This window comes from Pristiophorus japonicus, chromosome 19, assembly GCF_044704955.1.
Source record: "Pristiophorus japonicus isolate sPriJap1 chromosome 19, sPriJap1.hap1, whole genome shotgun sequence".
NCBI lineage: Eukaryota > Metazoa > Chordata > Chondrichthyes > Pristiophoridae > Pristiophorus > Pristiophorus japonicus.
This window is the reverse complement of record NC_091995.1, coordinates 48,368,968-48,382,038: the sequence shown is the minus strand read 5'-3', so window position 1 is coordinate 48,382,038 and position 13,071 is coordinate 48,368,968. Positions and strand designations below refer to the sequence as shown.

General features: G+C 41.6%; 20 non-coding genes across 20 annotated transcripts; all 20 read right to left on the bottom strand.

Annotated features, from left to right (window-relative positions):
- Positions 1 to 217: 217 nt before the first annotated feature.
- On the bottom strand, positions 218 to 289 carry trnae-uuc (transfer RNA glutamic acid (anticodon UUC)). The gene has a single exon. It is a non-coding gene; the product is annotated as a tRNA-Glu (tRNA).
- Positions 290 to 888: 599 nt separating this feature from the next.
- On the bottom strand, positions 889 to 960 carry trnag-ucc (transfer RNA glycine (anticodon UCC)). Its single transcript has one exon. It is a non-coding gene; the product is annotated as a tRNA-Gly (tRNA).
- Positions 961 to 1,548: 588 nt separating this feature from the next.
- On the bottom strand, positions 1,549 to 1,620 carry trnae-uuc (transfer RNA glutamic acid (anticodon UUC)). The gene has a single exon. It is a non-coding gene; the product is annotated as a tRNA-Glu (tRNA).
- A 599-nt stretch (positions 1,621 to 2,219) lies between these two features.
- On the bottom strand, positions 2,220 to 2,291 carry trnag-ucc (transfer RNA glycine (anticodon UCC)). Its single transcript has one exon. It is a non-coding gene; the product is annotated as a tRNA-Gly (tRNA).
- A 588-nt stretch (positions 2,292 to 2,879) lies between these two features.
- Positions 2,880 to 2,951, bottom strand: trnae-uuc (transfer RNA glutamic acid (anticodon UUC)). Its single transcript has one exon. It is a non-coding gene; the product is annotated as a tRNA-Glu (tRNA).
- A 599-nt stretch (positions 2,952 to 3,550) lies between these two features.
- Positions 3,551 to 3,622, bottom strand: trnag-ucc (transfer RNA glycine (anticodon UCC)). The gene has a single exon. It is a non-coding gene; the product is annotated as a tRNA-Gly (tRNA).
- A 588-nt stretch (positions 3,623 to 4,210) lies between these two features.
- On the bottom strand, positions 4,211 to 4,282 carry trnae-uuc (transfer RNA glutamic acid (anticodon UUC)). Its single transcript has one exon. It is a non-coding gene; the product is annotated as a tRNA-Glu (tRNA).
- Positions 4,283 to 4,881: 599 nt separating this feature from the next.
- On the bottom strand, positions 4,882 to 4,953 carry trnag-ucc (transfer RNA glycine (anticodon UCC)). The gene has a single exon. It is a non-coding gene; the product is annotated as a tRNA-Gly (tRNA).
- A 588-nt stretch (positions 4,954 to 5,541) lies between these two features.
- On the bottom strand, positions 5,542 to 5,613 carry trnae-uuc (transfer RNA glutamic acid (anticodon UUC)). The gene has a single exon. It is a non-coding gene; the product is annotated as a tRNA-Glu (tRNA).
- Positions 5,614 to 6,212: 599 nt separating this feature from the next.
- trnag-ucc (transfer RNA glycine (anticodon UCC)) lies at positions 6,213 to 6,284 on the bottom strand. Its single transcript has one exon. It is a non-coding gene; the product is annotated as a tRNA-Gly (tRNA).
- Positions 6,285 to 6,872: 588 nt separating this feature from the next.
- Positions 6,873 to 6,944, bottom strand: trnae-uuc (transfer RNA glutamic acid (anticodon UUC)). The gene has a single exon. It is a non-coding gene; the product is annotated as a tRNA-Glu (tRNA).
- A 599-nt stretch (positions 6,945 to 7,543) lies between these two features.
- trnag-ucc (transfer RNA glycine (anticodon UCC)) lies at positions 7,544 to 7,615 on the bottom strand. Its single transcript has one exon. It is a non-coding gene; the product is annotated as a tRNA-Gly (tRNA).
- A 588-nt stretch (positions 7,616 to 8,203) lies between these two features.
- trnae-uuc (transfer RNA glutamic acid (anticodon UUC)) lies at positions 8,204 to 8,275 on the bottom strand. Its single transcript has one exon. It is a non-coding gene; the product is annotated as a tRNA-Glu (tRNA).
- Positions 8,276 to 8,874: 599 nt separating this feature from the next.
- trnag-ucc (transfer RNA glycine (anticodon UCC)) lies at positions 8,875 to 8,946 on the bottom strand. The gene has a single exon. It is a non-coding gene; the product is annotated as a tRNA-Gly (tRNA).
- A 588-nt stretch (positions 8,947 to 9,534) lies between these two features.
- trnae-uuc (transfer RNA glutamic acid (anticodon UUC)) lies at positions 9,535 to 9,606 on the bottom strand. The gene has a single exon. It is a non-coding gene; the product is annotated as a tRNA-Glu (tRNA).
- A 599-nt stretch (positions 9,607 to 10,205) lies between these two features.
- Positions 10,206 to 10,277, bottom strand: trnag-ucc (transfer RNA glycine (anticodon UCC)). Its single transcript has one exon. It is a non-coding gene; the product is annotated as a tRNA-Gly (tRNA).
- A 599-nt stretch (positions 10,278 to 10,876) lies between these two features.
- trnag-ucc (transfer RNA glycine (anticodon UCC)) lies at positions 10,877 to 10,948 on the bottom strand. The gene has a single exon. It is a non-coding gene; the product is annotated as a tRNA-Gly (tRNA).
- Positions 10,949 to 11,536: 588 nt separating this feature from the next.
- Positions 11,537 to 11,608, bottom strand: trnae-uuc (transfer RNA glutamic acid (anticodon UUC)). The gene has a single exon. It is a non-coding gene; the product is annotated as a tRNA-Glu (tRNA).
- A 599-nt stretch (positions 11,609 to 12,207) lies between these two features.
- Positions 12,208 to 12,279, bottom strand: trnag-ucc (transfer RNA glycine (anticodon UCC)). The gene has a single exon. It is a non-coding gene; the product is annotated as a tRNA-Gly (tRNA).
- Positions 12,280 to 12,867: 588 nt separating this feature from the next.
- On the bottom strand, positions 12,868 to 12,939 carry trnae-uuc (transfer RNA glutamic acid (anticodon UUC)). The gene has a single exon. It is a non-coding gene; the product is annotated as a tRNA-Glu (tRNA).
- Positions 12,940 to 13,071: the final 132 nt, after the last annotated feature.

The window sequence follows — 13,071 nt, the reverse complement described above, 5'->3', positions numbered from 1 at the left end:
CCGACATTGATGTCTTTGGACACTGACAGCTCATACTACGAATTCGGGTAGCACTGTCGCCCATACATTATGACAGATTGATGACACATGGACTTTGCATTGCAAGAATTTGTACATGACCCTTTGAAAACAGGTTGCTCAACAAAATCCTTGAGATGTTGCTATAAGAACTGCTTTCAACCAGAGGATCATTTCATCCTCAATTAAAAATGACAAATGTAATGGCTGGGAATCAAACCCAGGTCAACTGCTTGAAAGGCAACCATGCTTACCACTGCACCACCATCACACAACTGAAAGGCAACTTTGATAAACCGCACAGTAATCCTGCAGCTTTTTCTGAAGCAGTTTTTGTTCCTTCTGATGCAATTCGACAGATTTGATGAAATGTAACATCACATGTAATGCAAGATAGACAGATAAAAGAAAGCATCGAAGGAACCAGCTAAAAATTGCAATATTTTGGTGACAATAAAATGAATTCCAGATTCACACAATGTATGTCAAGTGTCAAGTGGGGATTCCTTCAACATTCTTCCCATTTTGTGTGCCTCTGCCCACTCAGGGAGCAATTCCCCAGAATTGAACTGGAAATGACTCACTTATGTTGTTGAGGAATTTGAAACACTGCTGCTTGACTTGCAGGGCCTGAGCCCAGCTCCGACATTGATGTATTTGGTGATTGACAACTCATAGTATGAATTCAGGTAGCACTGGTGCCAGCACATTATGACAGTTTGATGACACGCAGACTTTGCATTGCAAGCATTTGTGCATGACCCTTTAAAAACAGGTTGCTCAACAAAAATCCTTGAGATGCTGCTGTAAGAACTGCTTGCAACCAGAGGCATCAGAAGTTCATTTCAACCTCAAGTAGAAATTGACAAATGTGATGGCTGGGAATCGAACCCAGGTCAACTGCTTGGAAGGCAACCATGCTTACCACTGCACCACCATCACACAACTAAAAAGCAACTTTGATAAACCGCACAGTAATCCTGCAGCTTTTTCTGAAGCCGTTTTTGTTCCTTCTGATGCAATTCGACAGATTTAATGAAATGTAACATCACATGTAATGCAAGATAGACAGATAAAAGAAAGCATCGAAGGAACCAGCTAAAGATTGCAATATTTTGGTCACAATTAAATGAATTCCAGATTCACACAATGTATGTCAAGTGTCAGCTGGGGATTCCTTCAACATTCTTCCCATCTTGTCTGCCTCTGCCCTCTCAGGGATCAATTCCCCAGAATTTAACTGGAAATGACTCACTGATGTTGTTAAAGAATTTGGAACACTGCTGCTTGACTTGCAGGACCTGAGCCCAGCTCCGACATTGATGTCTTTGGACACTGACAGCTCATACTACGAATTCGGGTAGCACTGTCGCCCATACATTATGCCAGATTGATGACACATGGACTTTGCATTGCAAGAATTTGTACATGACCCTTTGAAAACAGGTTGCTCAACAAAATCCTTGAGATGTTGCGAAAAGAACTGCTTTCAACCAGAGGATCATTTCATCCTCAATTAAAAATGACAAAGGTAATGGCTGGGAATCAAACCCAGGTCAACTGCTTGAAAGGCAACCATGCTTACCACTGCACCACCATCACACAACTGAAAAGCCACTTTGATAAACCGCACAGTAATCCTGCAGCTTTTTCTGAAGCAGTTTTTGTTCCTTCTGATGCAATTCGACAGATTTGATGAAATGTAACATCACATGTAATGCAAGATAGACAGATAAAAGAAAGCATCGAAGGAACCAGCTAAAAATTGCAATATTTTGGTGACAATAAAATGAATTCCAGATTCACACAATGTATGTCAAGTGTCAAGTGGGGATTCCTTCAACATTCTTCCCATTTTGTGTGCCTCTGCCCACTCAGGGAGCAATTCCCCAGAATTGAACTGGAAATGACTCACTTATGTTGTTGAGGAATTTGAAACACTGCTGCTTGACTTGCAGGGCCTGAGCCCAGCTCCGACATTGATGTATTTGGTGATTGACAACTCATAGTATGAATTCAGGTAGCACTGGTGCCAGCACATTATGACAGTTTGATGACACGCAGACTTTGCATTGCAAGCATTTGTGCATGACCCTTTAAAAACAGGTTGCTCAACAAAAATCCTTGAGATGCTGCTGTAAGAACTGCTTGCAACCAGAGGCATCAGAAGTTCATTTCAACCTCAAGTAGAAATTGACAAATGTGATGGCTGGGAATCGAACCCAGGTCAACTGCTTGGAAGGCAACCATGCTTACCACTGCACCACCATCACACAACTGAAAAGCAACTTTGATAAACCGCACAGTAATCCTGCAGCTTTTTCTGAAGCCGTTTTTGTTCCTTCTGATGCAATTCGACAGATTTAATGAAATGTAACATCACATGGAATGCAAGATAGACAGATAAAAGAAAGCATCGAAGGAACCAGCTAAAGATTGCAATATTTTGGTCACAATTAAATGAATTCCAGATTCACACAATGTATGTCAAGTGTCAGCTGGGGATTCCTTCAACATTCTTCCCATCTTGTCTGCCTCTGCCCTCTCAGGGAGCAATTCCCCAGAATTTAACTGGAAATGACTCACTGATGTTGTTAAAGAATTTGGAACACTGCTGCTTGACTTGCAGGACCTGAGCCCAGCTCCGACATTGATGTCTTTGGACACTGACAGCTCATACTACGAATTCGGGTAGCACTGTCGCCCATACATTATGACAGATTGATGACACATGGACTTTGCATTGCAAGAATTTGTACATGACCCTTTGAAAACAGGTTGCTCAACAAAATCCTTGAGATGTTGCTACAAGAACTGCTTTCAACCAGAGGATCATTTCATCCTCAATTAAAAATGACAAATGTAATGGCTGGGAATCAAACCCAGGTCAACTGCTTGAAAGGCAACCATGCTTACCACTGCACCACCATCACACAACTGAAAAGCAACTTTGATAAACCGCACAGTAATCCTGCAGCTTTTTCTGAAGCAGTTTTTGTTCCTTCTGATGCAATTCGACAGATTTGATGAAATGTAACATCACATGTAATGCAAGATAGACAGATAAAAGAAAGCATCGAAGGAACCAGCTAAAAATTGCAATATTTTGGTGACAATAAAATGAATTCCAGATTCACACAATGTATGTCAAGTGTCAAGTGGGGATTCCTTCAACATTCTTCCCATTTTGTGTGCCTCTGCCCACTCAGGGAGCAATTCCCCAGAATTGAACTGGAAATGACTCACTTATGTTGTTGAGGAATTTGAAACACTGCTGCTTGACTTGCTGGGCCTGAGCCCAGCTCCGACCTTGATGTATTTGGTGATTGACAACTCATAGTATGAATTCAGGAAGCACTGGTGCCAGCACATTATGACAGTTTGATGACACGCAGACTTTGCATTGCAAGCATTTGTGCATGACCCTTTAAAAACAGGTTGCTCAACAAAAATCCTTGAGATGCTGCTGTAAGAACTGCTTGCAACCAGAGGCATCAGAAGTTCATTTCAACCTCAAGTAGAAATTGACAAATGTGATGGCTGGGAATCGAACGCAGGTCAACTGCTTGGAAGGCAACCATGCTTACCACTGCACCACCATCACACAACTGAAAAGCAATTTTGATAAACCGCACAGTAATCCTGCAGCTTTTTCTGAAGCCGTTTTTGTTCCTTCTGATGCAATTCGACAGATTTAATGAAATGTAACATCACATGGAATGCAAGATAGACAGATAAAAGAAAGCATCGAAGGAACCAGCTAAAGATTGCAATATTTTGGTCACAATTAAATGAATTCCAGATTCACACAATGTATGTCAAGTGTCAGCTGGGGATTCCTTCAACATTCTTCCCATCTTGTCTGCCTCTGCCCTCTCAGGGAGCAATTCCCCAGAATTTAACTGGAAATGACTCACTGATGTTGTTAAAGAATTTGGAACACTGCTGCTTGACTTGCAGGACCTGAGCCCAGCTCCGACATTGATGTCTTTGGACACTGACAGCTCATACTACGAATTCGGGTAGCACTGTCGCCCATACATTATGACAGATTGATGACACATGGACTTTGCATTGCAAGAATTTGTACATGACCCTTTGAAAACAGGTTGCTCAACAAAATCCTTGAGATGTTGCAAGAAGAACTGCTTTCAACCAGAGGATCATTTCATCCTCAATTAAAAATGACAAATGTAATGGCTGGGAATCAAACCCAGGTCAACTGCTTGAAAGGCAACCATGCTTACCACTGCACCACCATCACACAACTGAAAAGCAACTTTGATAAACCGCACAGTAATCCTGCAGCTTTTTCTGAAGCAGTTTTTGTTCCTTCTGATGCAATTCGACAGATTTGATGAAATGTAACATCACATGTAATGCAAGATAGACAGATAAAAGAAAGCATCGAAGGAACCAGCTAAAAATTGCAATATTTTGGTGACAATAAAATGAATTCCAGATTCACACAATGTATGTCAAGTGTCAAGTGGGGATTCCTTCAACATTCTTCCCATTTTGTGTGCCTATGCCCACTCAGGGAGCAATTCCCCAGAATTGAACTGGAAATGACTCACTTATGTTGTTGAGGAATTTGAAACACTGCTGCTTGACTTGCAGGGCCTGAGCCCAGCTCCGACATTGATGTATTTGGTGATTGACAACTCATAGTATGAATTCAGGTAGCACTGGTGCCAGCACATTATGACAGTTTGATGACACGCAGACTTTGCATTGCAAGCATTTGTGCATGACCCTTTAAAAACAGGTTGCTCAACAAAAATCCTTGAGATGCTGCTGTAAGAACTGCTTGCAACCAGAGGCATCAGAAGTTCATTTCAACCTCAAGTAGAAATTGACAAATGTGATGGCTGGGAATCGAACCCAGGTCAACTGCTTGGAAGGCAACCATGCTTACCACTGCACCACCATCACACAACTAAAAAGCAACTTTGATAAACCGCACAGTAATCCTGCAGCTTTTTCTGAAGCCGTTTTTGTTCCTTCTGATGCAATTCGACAGATTTAATGAAATGTAACATCACATGTAATGCAAGATAGACAGATAAAAGAAAGCATCGAAGGAACCAGCTAAAGATTGCAATATTTTGGTCACAATTAAATGAATTCCAGATTCACACAATGTATGTCAAGTGTCAGCTGGGGATTCCTTCAACATTCTTCCCATCTTGTCTGCCTCTGCCCTCTCAGGGATCAATTCCCCAGAATTTAACTGGAAATGACTCACTGATGTTGTTAAAGAATTTGGAACACTGCTGCTTGACTTGCAGGACCTGAGCCCAGCTCCGACATTGATGTCTTTGGACACTGACAGCTCATACTACGAATTCGGGTAGCACTGTCGCCCATACATTATGCCAGATTGATGACACATGGACTTTGCATTGCAAGAATTTGTACATGACCCTTTGAAAACAGGTTGCTCAACAAAATCCTTGAGATGTTGCGAAAAGAACTGCTTTCAACCAGAGGATCATTTCATCCTCAATTAAAAATGACAAAGGTAATGGCTGGGAATCAAACCCAGGTCAACTGCTTGAAAGGCAACCATGCTTACCACTGCACCACCATCACACAACTGAAAAGCCACTTTGATAAACCGCACAGTAATCCTGCAGCTTTTTCTGAAGCAGTTTTTGTTCCTTCTGATGCAATTCGACAGATTTGATGAAATGTAACATCACATGTAATGCAAGATAGACAGATAAAAGAAAGCATCGAAGGAACCAGCTAAAAATTGCAATATTTTGGTGACAATAAAATGAATTCCAGATTCACACAATGTATGTCAAGTGTCAAGTGGGGATTCCTTCAACATTCTTCCCATTTTGTGTGCCTCTGCCCACTCAGGGAGCAATTCCCCAGAATTGAACTGGAAATGACTCACTTATGTTGTTGAGGAATTTGAAACACTGCTGCTTGACTTGCAGGGCCTGAGCCCAGCTCCGACATTGATGTATTTGGTGATTGACAACTCATAGTATGAATTCAGGTAGCACTGGTGCCAGCACATTATGACAGTTTGATGACACGCAGACTTTGCATTGCAAGCATTTGTGCATGACCCTTTAAAAACAGGTTGCTCAACAAAAATCCTTGAGATGCTGCTGTAAGAACTGCTTGCAACCAGAGGCATCAGAAGTTCATTTCAACCTCAAGTAGAAATTGACAAATGTGATGGCTGGGAATCGAACCCAGGTCAACTGCTTGGAAGGCAACCATGCTTACCACTGCACCACCATCACACAACTGAAAAGCAACTTTGATAAACCGCACAGTAATCCTGCAGCTTTTTCTGAAGCCGTTTTTGTTCCTTCTGATGCAATTCGACAGATTTAATGAAATGTAACATCACATGGAATGCAAGATAGACAGATAAAAGAAAGCATCGAAGGAACCAGCTAAAGATTGCAATATTTTGGTCACAATTAAATGAATTCCAGATTCACACAATGTATGTCAAGTGTCAGCTGGGGATTCCTTCAACATTCTTCCCATCTTGTCTGCCTCTGCCCTCTCAGGGAGCAATTCCCCAGAATTTAACTGGAAATGACTCACTGATGTTGTTAAAGAATTTGGAACACTGCTGCTTGACTTGCAGGACCTGAGCCCAGCTCCGACATTGATGTCTTTGGACACTGACAGCTCATACTACGAATTCGGGTAGCACTGTCGCCCATACATTATGACAGATTGATGACACATGGACTTTGCATTGCAAGAATTTGTACATGACCCTTTGAAAACAGGTTGCTCAACAAAATCCTTGAGATGTTGCTACAAGAACTGCTTTCAACCAGAGGATCATTTCATCCTCAATTAAAAATGACAAATGTAATGGCTGGGAATCAAACCCAGGTCAACTGCTTGAAAGGCAACCATGCTTACCACTGCACCACCATCACACAACTGAAAAGCAACTTTGATAAACCGCACAGTAATCCTGCAGCTTTTTCTGAAGCAGTTTTTGTTCCTTCTGATGCAATTCGACAGATTTGATGAAATGTAACATCACATGTAATGCAAGATAGACAGATAAAAGAAAGCATCGAAGGAACCAGCTAAAAATTGCAATATTTTGGTGACAATAAAATGAATTCCAGATTCACACAATGTATGTCAAGTGTCAAGTGGGGATTCCTTCAACATTCTTCCCATTTTGTGTGCCTCTGCCCACTCAGGGAGCAATTCCCCAGAATTGAACTGGAAATGACTCACTTATGTTGTTGAGGAATTTGAAACACTGCTGCTTGACTTGCTGGGCCTGAGCCCAGCTCCGACCTTGATGTATTTGGTGATTGACAACTCATAGTATGAATTCAGGAAGCACTGGTGCCAGCACATTATGACAGTTTGATGACACGCAGACTTTGCATTGCAAGCATTTGTGCATGACCCTTTAAAAACAGGTTGCTCAACAAAAATCCTTGAGATGCTGCTGTAAGAACTGCTTGCAACCAGAGGCATCAGAAGTTCATTTCAACCTCAAGTAGAAATTGACAAATGTGATGGCTGGGAATCGAACGCAGGTCAACTGCTTGGAAGGCAACCATGCTTACCACTGCACCACCATCACACAACTGAAAAGCAATTTTGATAAACCGCACAGTAATCCTGCAGCTTTTTCTGAAGCCGTTTTTGTTCCTTCTGATGCAATTCGACAGATTTAATGAAATGTAACATCACATGGAATGCAAGATAGACAGATAAAAGAAAGCATCGAAGGAACCAGCTAAAGATTGCAATATTTTGGTCACAATTAAATGAATTCCAGATTCACACAATGTATGTCAAGTGTCAGCTGGGGATTCCTTCAACATTCTTCCCATCTTGTCTGCCTCTGCCCTCTCAGGGAGCAATTCCCCAGAATTTAACTGGAAATGACTCACTGATGTTGTTAAAGAATTTGGAACACTGCTGCTTGACTTGCAGGACCTGAGCCCAGCTCCGACATTGATGTCTTTGGACACTGACAGCTCATACTACGAATTCGGGTAGCACTGTCGCCCATACATTATGACAGATTGATGACACATGGACTTTGCATTGCAAGAATTTGTACATGACCCTTTGAAAACAGGTTGCTCAACAAAATCCTTGAGATGTTGCAAGAAGAACTGCTTTCAACCAGAGGATCATTTCATCCTCAATTAAAAATGACAAATGTAATGGCTGGGAATCAAACCCAGGTCAACTGCTTGAAAGGCAACCATGCTTACCACTGCACCACCATCACACAACTGAAAAGCAACTTTGATAAACCGCACAGTAATCCTGCAGCTTTTTCTGAAGCAGTTTTTGTTCCTTCTGATGCAATTCGACAGATTTGATGAAATGTAACATCACATGTAATGCAAGATAGACAGATAAAAGAAAGCATCGAAGGAACCAGCTAAAAATTGCAATATTTTGGTGACAATAAAATGAATTCCAGATTCACACAATGTATGTCAAGTGTCAAGTGGGGATTCCTTCAACATTCTTCCCATTTTGTGTGCCTCTGCCCACTCAGGGAGCAATTCCCCAGAATTGAACTGGAAATGACTCACTTATGTTGTTGAGGAATTTGAAACACTGCTGCTTGACTTGCAGGGCCTGAGCCCAGCTCCGACATTGATGTATTTGGTGATTGACAACTCATCGTATGAATTCAGGTAGCACTGGTGCCAGCACATTATGACAGTTTGATGACACGCAGACTTTGCATTGCAAGCATTTGTGCATGACCCTTTAAAAACAGGTTGCTCAACAAAAATCCTTGAGATGCTGCTGTAAGAACTGCTTGCAACCAGAGGCATCAGAAGTTCATTTCAACCTCAAGTAGAAATTGACAAATGTGATGGCTGGGAATCGAACCCAGGTCAACTGCTTGGAAGGCAACCATGCTTACCACTGCACCACCATCACACAACTGAAAAGCAACTTTGATAAACCGCACAGTAATCCTGCAGCTTTTTCTGAAGCCGTTTTTGTTCCTTCTGATGCAATTCGACAGATTTAATGAAATGTAACATCACATGTAATGCAAGATAGACAGATAAAAGAAAGCATCGAAGGAACCAGCTAAAGATTGCAATATTTTGGTCACAATTAAATGAATTCCAGATTCACACAATGTATGTCAAGTGTCAGCTGGTGATTCCTTCAACATTCTTCCCATCTTGTCTGCCTCTGCCCTCTCAGGGAGCAATTCCCCAGAATTTAACTGGAAATGACTCACTGATGTTGTTAAAGAATTTGGAACACTGCTGCTTGACTTGCAGGACCTGAGCCCAGCTCCGACATTGATGTCTTTGGACACTGACAGCTCATACTACGAATTCGGGTAGCACTGTCGCCCATACATTATGACAGATTGATGACACATGGACTTTGCATTGCAAGAATTTGTACATGACCCTTTGAAAACAGGTTGCTCAACAAAATCCTTGAGATGTTGCTATGAGAACTGCTTTCAACCAGAGGATCATTTCATCCTCAATTAAAAATGACAAATGTAATGGCTGGGAATCAAACCCAGGTCAACTGCTTGAAAGGCAACCATGCTTACCACTGCACCACCATCACACAACTGAAAAGCAACTTTGATAAACCGCACAGTAATCCTGCAGCTTTTTCTGAAGCAGTTTTTGTTCCTTCTGATGCAATTCGACAGATTTGATGAAATGTAACATCACATGTAATGCAAGATAGACAGATAAAAGAAAGCATCGAAGGAACCAGCTAAAAATTGCAATATTTTGGTGACAATAAAATGAATTCCAGATTCACACAATGTATGTCAAGTGTCAAGTGGGGATTCCTTCAACATTCTTCCCATTTTGTGTGCCTCTGCCCACTCAGGGAGCAATTCCCCAGAATTGAACTGGAAATGACTTACTTATGTTGTTGAGGAATTTGAAACACTGCTGCTTGACTTGCAGGGCCTGAGCCCAACTCCGACATTGATGTATTTGGTGATTGACAACTCATAGTATGAATTCAGGTAGCACTGGTGCCAGCACATTATGACAGTTTGATGACACGCAGACTTTGCATTGCAAGCATTTGTGCATGACCCTTTAAAAACAGGTTGCTCAACAAAAATCCTGGAGATGCTGCTGTAAGAACTGCTTGCAACCAGAGGCATCAGAAGTTCATTTCAACCTCAAGTAGAAATTGACAAATGTGATGGCTGGGAATCGAACCCAGGTCAACTGCTTGGAAGGCAACCATGCTTACCACTGCACCACCATCACACAACTGAAAAGCAACTTTGATAAACCGCACAGTAATCCTGCAGCTTTTTCTGAAGCCGTTTTTGTTCCTTCTGATGCAATTCGACAGATTTAATGAAATGTAACATCACATGTAATGCAAGATAGACAGATAAAAGAAAGCATCGAAGGAACCAGCTAAAAATTGCAATATTTTGGTGACAATAAAATGAATTCCAGATTCACACAATGTATGTCAAGTGTCAAGTGGGGATTCCTTCAACATTCTTCCCATTTTGTGTGCCTCTGCCCACTCAGGGAGCAATTCCCCAGAATTGAACTGGAAATGACTCACTTATGTTGTTGAGGAATTTGAAACACTGCTGCTTGACTTGCAGGGCCTGAGCCCAGCTCCGACATTGATGTATTTGGTGATTGACAACTCATCGTATGAATTCAGGTAGCACTGGTGCCAGCACATTATGACAGTTTGATGACACGCAGACTTTGCATTGCAAGCATTTGTGCATGACCCTTTAAAAACAGGTTGCTCAACAAAAATCCTTGAGATGCTGCTGTAAGAACTGCTTGCAACCAGAGGCATCAGAAGTTCATTTCAACCTCAAGTAGAAATTGACAAATGTGATGGCTGGGAATCGAACCCAGGTCAACTGCTTGGAAGGCAACCATGCTTACCACTGCACCACCATCACACAACTGAAAAGCAACTTTGATAAACCGCACAGTAATCCTGCAGCTTTTTCTGAAGCCGTTTTTGTTCCTTCTGATGCAATTCGACAGATTTAATGAAATGTAACATCACATGTAATGCAAGATAGACAGATAAAAGAAAGCATCGAAGGAACCAGCTAAAGATTGCAATATTTTGGTCACAATTAAATGAATTCCAGATTCACACAATGTATGTCAAGTGTCAGCTGGTGATTCCTTCAACATTCTTCCCATCTTGTCTGCCTCTGCCCTCTCAGGGAGCAATTCCCCAGAATTTAACTGGAAATGACTCACTGATGTTGTTAAAGAATTTGGAACACTGCTGCTTGACTTGCAGGACCTGAGCCCAGCTCCGACATTGATGTCTTTGGACACTGACAGCTCATACTACGAATTCGGGTAGCACTGTCGCCCATACATTATGACAGATTGATGACACATGGACTTTGCATTGCAAGAATTTGTACATGACCCTTTGAAAACAGGTTGCTCAACAAAATCCTTGAGATGTTGCTATGAGAACTGCTTTCAACCAGAGGATCATTTCATCCTCAATTAAAAATGACAAATGTAATGGCTGGGAATCAAACCCAGGTCAACTGCTTGAAAGGCAACCATGCTTACCACTGCACCACCATCACACAACTGAAAAGCAACTTTGATAAACCGCACAGTAATCCTGCAGCTTTTTCTGAAGCAGTTTTTGTTCCTTCTGATGCAATTCGACAGATTTGATGAAATGTAACATCACATGTAATGCAAGATAGACAGATAAAAGAAAGCATCGAAGGAACCAGCTAAAAATTGCAATATTTTGGTGACAATAAAATGAATTCCAGATTCACACAATGTATGTCAAGTGTCAAGTGGGGATTCCTTCAACATTCTTCCCATTTTGTGTGCCTCTGCCCACTCAGGGAGCAATTCCCCAGAATTGAACTGGAAATGACTTACTTATGTTGTTGAGGAATTTGAAACACTGCTGCTTGACTTGCAGGGCCTGAGCCCAACTCCGACATTGATGTATTTGGTGATTGACAACTCATAGTATGAATTCAGGTAGCACTGGTGCCAGCACATTATGACAGTTTGATGACACGCAGACTTTGCATTGCAAGCATTTGTGCATGACCCTTTAAAAACAGGTTGCTCAACAAAAATCCTTGAGATGCTGCTGTAAGAACTGCTTGCAACCAGAGGCATCAGAAGTTCATTTCAACCTCAAGTAGAAATTGACAAATGTGATGGCTGGGAATCGAACCCAGGTCAACTGCTTGGAAGGCAACCATGCTTACCACTGCACCACCATCACACAACTGAAAAGCAACTTTGATAAACCGCACAGTAATCCTGCAGCTTTTTCTGAAGCCGTTTTTGTTCCTTCTGATGCAATTCGACAGATTTAATGAAATGTAACATCACATGGAATGCAAGATAGACAGATAAAAGAAAGCATCGAAGGAACCAGCTAAAGATTGCAATATTTTGGTCACAATTAAATGAATTCCAGATTCACACAATGTATGTCAAGTGTCAGCTGGGGATTCCTTCAACATTCTTCCCATCTTGTCTGCCTCTGCCCTCTCAGGGAGCAATTCCCCAGAATTTAACTGGAAATGACTCACTGATGTTGTTAAAGAATTTGGAACACTGCTGTTTGACTTGCAGGACCTGAGCCCAGCTCCGACATTGATGTCTTTGGACACTGACAGCTCATACTACGAATTCGGGTAGCACTGTCGCCCATACATTATGACAGATTGATGACACATGGACTTTGCATTGCAAGAATTTGTACATGACCCTTTGAAAACAGGTTGCTCAACAAAATCCTTGAGATGTTGCAAAAAGAACTGCTTTCAACCAGAGGATCATTTCATCCTCAATTAAAAATGACAAATGTAATGGCTGGGAATCAAACCCAGGTCAACTGCTTGAAAGGCAACCATGCTTACCACTGCACCACCATCACACAACTGAAAAGCAACTTTGATAAACCGCACAGTAATCCTGCAGCTTTTTCTGAAGCAGTTTTTGTTCCTTCTGATGCAATTCGACAGATTTGATGAAATGTAACATCACATGTAATGCAAGATAGACAGAT